Source organism: Muscardinus avellanarius, assembly GCF_963383645.1.
Source record: "Muscardinus avellanarius genome assembly, chromosome: 1".
NCBI classification, from domain to species: Eukaryota; Metazoa; Chordata; class Mammalia; order Rodentia; family Gliridae; genus Muscardinus; species Muscardinus avellanarius.
In genome coordinates this window covers 50,196,480-50,202,014 of record NC_137786.1, presented here as the reverse complement: position 1 = coordinate 50,202,014, position 5,535 = coordinate 50,196,480, and positions in this window count along the sequence as shown.

Below are 5,535 nucleotides of genomic sequence, written 5' to 3'. Positions count from 1 at the left end.
ATTTCCCCAAACACTAACTGAATCCATATCTTTCTCTCAGTAACTCTGATTCTTTTCTTTCTTCCTTCCTTTCTTCTTCTTCTTCTTCTTCCTCTTCCTCCTCTTCTTCTTCTTCTTCTTCTTCTTCTTCTTCTTCTTCTTCTTCTTCTTCTTCTTCTTCTTCTTTTTTTTTTTTTTTTTTTTTGCGGTACTGGGGATGAAACCCAGAGACATTCCTAGTACTCCAAGCTATATTCCCAGCCCTATTTTTTATTCTTTATTTTGAAGCAGGGTCTCACTAAGTTGCAGAGGGCCTCACTAAATAGCTGAGGCTGGCTTCAAACTTGCCATCCTCCTGTCTCAGCCTCCCACATACTGGTATTACAAGCGTGTTCTACCATGCCAGGCTTCAGTAACTCTGATTTTCAATGAGGTTTGGGAGCAACTAACTTACCAAGTACAAAATACAGAAAACTGTACTAACCTCTTTCCTACTAACTGGGACAAATTTACCTGGGATTCTGTTGTAATATCTCCTCTTTCATTTTTCATTTCATTTATCTGAATCTTCATTTTTCTTAGTGTAGCTAAAGATTTTGTCAATTTTTGTCGATCTCTCCATAAAACAACTCTTTTGTTTTTTTTTAATTATTTTATTGTTCTAGTATCTATTTCATGTATTTCTACTGAGATCTGTATTGTTTTCTTCTTTCTGTTGATTTTGGATTTAGTTTCCATTTCTTTTTTAGTTCCTTGATGTAATGTTAGGTTTTTCATTTGAAATACTACTTCTTTTCTAGTATAGGCATTTATTTACTATAAGCTTTCTTCTTGTGATTCCTATATTCCTTAAATTTTGGTAAGTTGTCTTTCTATCTTCATTTGTCTCACAACATTTTTAATTTTACACATTTGATTTCTTCTTTGACATATTAGTTGTTCAAAAGCATGTTGTTTACTTTCTACATATTTGTGAGCTTTCCAGGTTTTTTTCTGTTAATGATCGATCTCTCTCTCTCTCTCTCTCTCTCTCTCTCTCTCTCTCTCTCTCAATTTTTGTGATACTGGGGTTTGGAATAAGGGGGCATTTTACCTCTGAGCTATACTCCTAGTCTGATTTTTTATTAAGTTGTAAAGGGCCTCACTAAATATTACTAAGTAGCTGAGGCTGGCTTTGAACCTTCAATCCTCCTGTCTTACCCTCTCAAGTACTGGGAATATAAGCATGTATCACCATACCCAGATCTGTTATTTATTTCTAAGTTCATGCTATTGTGGTTGTGATTTCAGTCTCCTTAAATATCTGTAAACGTGTTTTGTGTCTCGCTGTATGCTGCTTCCTGGAGAATGTTCTGTGTTCTCTTGAAAAAATAAGTGTACTGTATCTCATAAGCCACAAATTGAACATGTCAGCAGTAAGATGTTTTATCATTAAACTTGGTTCCACTTTCCCATTCCCATTGGTCTGGCCAAATTTGATCTGCTTACCTTCAAAATCATTTTTTAACTTTTGCATTTATGAACTTATTTTTTATAAGTGGAACATACTGAAAGTGGTGTACATTTAGATTGAGCTTCATGCCCTTCCTCCTCCCAATAGAGATTGTCCCGGTTAACCATGTTACATTTATACTATTACACATATTCGGATATAGCTCCTCCATTGAACAACCTCAGCTGTCTTCCTCTCCTATCCTTCCATTCAAGCTTTGCTGAGATTTCCCCTCCATCATCTGGAGTCCCTCTGGTATTAACCACTACTCCCTAGCTTGGACATATTAGAGAAAACATGTCCCTTTTCTTTCTGTGCTTGACTAATCTCACTTAACATAATGTTCTCCAGTTCCTTCCATCTTCTTGCAAATGCTCTTATTTTATTCTTCTTTATAGCTGAATAGAATTCCATTGTGTCTATTTCCCATAATTTTGCAATCCATTCATCTGTTGATGGAGATCTAGGTTGGTTCCATATTTTGGCTATTATGAATTGTGCTGCTATGAACATGGGTATGCATGTGTTAATGTAGTTATGAACTTGATTTTTAGAAGCAGTAGATAGATTTTCTCCTAAAAAGCCACTTAAATGAAATTCTGGAAAAACTCTAAAATTAACTTATAAAGAAAAGCTCAGACATTGTTTTGGACTTCAGCATCCCTGAAGCAAGTATCCAGTTGACAGGATGAGTACTACAAATTACTACAAATTACTTTTATTTGGATGAATATAGGTTGGTGGATTGAACTAGTGGTTTATAACCTTGGAAATTTTTCCCTCCAGGGCACGTTTAGTAATTACTGGAGACATTTTGGTTGCCTAAGCTAGAAAGGATGGGTTTTTGGAGTCTTTCTAGTGGACAGAAGCCAGGATTGGTTCCAAACATTGTACAGTGCTCAGGACAGGTTTCCACAAGCAAGAATCGTCTAGCATAATACACGAGTACTGTCAAAATGGAGAAACCCTGCTTTAAACCAATATTACCTTATAGTCCTCCCTTACATTTTAATATAATTCAGAGTTTCTCTTCATACTAAATCTTTGGGATCAAACAAATTCAAGCTCCCAAATATTTCTGACCAGCAGTGGAGACTTCTTTGAGGCTTTATATTTGTTTCATTGGACAGGGTGGGGAAGGAGGAGGAGACCAGTTCCAGCAAGAAACATATGGGGAGGAGAATACAGGAAACACACCAATTAATATCTAGGTGGAAATTTCCTTAGCAACCCTGGAATTCTTATCTCAACGGTTTTTCCTGCCCAAGATGATAGAAGCTGAGACCCCATCTGACCTCTGATTTCCTGGAGTCATAACCCAGAGAAATTGTCTATAATCCCTCCCTCCCCACCCCCAGGCAGGAGAACGCTTTCACCTCCCACCACCCTAGGGTAACTGTGCTGGACTCCCCTGCCTCCGGGCTGCCTCTTTCCCTCCACTCTATGCTGCTCCCACTCACTATCCTTGTAAAACTTTCATTTCTTGATTTTGTATAATTAGCTAATTAGCCTTCTCTTTCATCTCCTGAATTCTGAATCACAGTTAGAAAAGTCTTTCCCATGCCAAGGTTTTAGAAGTCTTCTCCCGTGTCGGCATTTGGTGTTTTCATGGTTCGTCTGTTCCCTCTGCCCCCCCCTTCATTCATTCATTCATTCATTCATTTATTTATTTATTTATTTATTTATTTATTTATTTATTTGTTTATATATTGTTACTGGAGATTGAACCCAGGGATATTCTACTTCTGAGCTATGCCCCCATTTTTTTTTTAATTTTTTGTTTTGAAACCGGGTCTCTTTGTGTGCCGACAGTCTTGCTAAATTGCTGAGGCTGACTTTGAACCTGCGATCCTCCTATTTCTGCCTCCCAAGTACTTGCATTATGTGCACCCCTACACGAGGCTTCTGTTTTTCTTATTTAGATATATTTGGAGTTTATCTTGATTTGTAATCCAGTGTTTGATTCAACTTTTTTTGAAGATGGCTGCCCAGTTGAACAAAGCCATTCGTTGAATATTTTTTAATAATTCAGTGTCCACTTATTTGAAGTGCCACTTTATTATATACCATGTGTCTTTTTTTTTTTTTTTTTTTTTTTTTTGCGAGTCTGGGGATGGAACCCAGGGGCATTCAACCTCCGAGCTACACCCCCTGCCTTATTTTTTATTCTTTATTTTGAACCCGGGTCTCACTGATTTGCAGAGGACTCACTAATTAGCTGAGGCTGTCCGCAAACTGTGATCCTCAGGTCTCAGCCTCCCGAATGCTGGGATTACAAGCGTGCACCACCATGCCCGACTTTACCATGTGTCTTATATATTTATTCCTATTTATGTAAATAAAATTGATTTATTTTAGAATGCTAAAAGTCTTGTGTGTGTGTGTGTGTGTGTGTGTGTGTGTGTGTGTGTGTGTGTGTGTTACTGGGGATGGAACCCCAGGAACATGTTCTACTTCTGAGTTACACTCCCAGACCTATTTTATTTGTTATTTTGAAGTAGAGTTTTCCTATGCTGCTGAAGATCTAAGTTGCTGAGGCTGGCCTCAAACCTGTGATCCTCCTTCCTATCTCAGCCTCCCAAGGACTAGGATTACAGGTATATACAACTATGCCTGCCTGAAAGTCTCAATTTTTCTGTGGCAAACTTAGTGAATTTTTTATTGTGGTAAAACATGTATAATATAAAAGTTATCATTTTAACCATGTTAAAATATAAGGTTTGCCAGGTGTGGTGGCATACTCCTGTAATCCCGATACTTGAAAGGCTAAGACTGGAAGATTGCAGGTTTAAGGACAGCCTCAGTAATTTAGTGAGGCTCTCATCAACTAATGAAGCCCTGTTTCCAAATTAAAAATAAAAAAGGGCTGGGGCTGTAACCTAGAGGTAGGATGCCCTGCATTTCATCCCCAATACAACACACACACACACACACACACACACACACACACACACACACACACACAGTAAGGTTCTATAGTATTAAATACATTTACATTAGAGCCAGGCGTGGTGGCGCACATTTGTAATCCCCGCATTTGGGAGGCGGAGACAGGAGGATCGCGCAGGTTTGAAGCCAGCCGCGCTAGCTTGAGACCCTGTTTCCAAATAAAAAGTATAAAATAGGTCTGGGAGTGTAGCCTGGAGGTAGAAGGGTTTCAAGAAACCCCAGTACCACACACGAAAAAATACATTTACATTGTTGTGCAACCATCACCACCATCTCTAGAACTTTCATCTCCCTCCATATGGCTTTAAATCAAGCACACCATTATTTTGTGACTCACCATCCATTTTTAAGGTGTACCCTGATTGTGGAGATGTGTTTTGGCATATTTCTGGATGTTCTGTTTTGTTCCACGTATTTGTTTCTTCATGTGCCAATACCATACTGTTTTAATTATTAAATATTTACAATATTTTTGATATACAATAGTGCTAGTTTCTGCTCACTGGCCATCTTTTCCTGAAGACTTTTCCTCCCAGATATTCTTTACTACATGTCTAGATAAACTAAGTAGCTCCTCCTTGACTCTTGTATGTCTTTCTGCCTCTATTCCACTTTAATTATAAAAGTATGCACATAGAAGACCTTAGTGGGGCTGAAGAAGAGCTCAAAGCCTGGGATCAGTGTTCCTTCTCTGGAGGTTTGTGTATCTTCTCAACTTCCTATTAAATTTTTACTTCGGCATTGCCTTAGTAGGTGCAGTCCATTGCTGACCTGGAAAAATGCTTCTACAAAAGTTCTTGGAGTCATTTACTTTTTTAGTATCTTGGGCATAGTGTCTTTTTTTTTTTTCCCCAGTGGAGTTAGCAGTGTCCCTGGAAGAGTGGGAAATCTGAAATGTTTACAACTGTCTCAGATATTAATGTTATTAATAAATATTAATAAACAGATTGATCCTCTGTTGAAGTTGGTTGCTCGGCCAGTTTTCCTATTTTTTTTATCATTTTTAATATTGTGTTACTAAAAGCTTATCTTTATTTGCATTTATAGATCATAGAGTCATTCTTGTTTTGTTATACTGAAGAATCCATTAAAAGAGCCAGTGAGTCTTGTGAAAA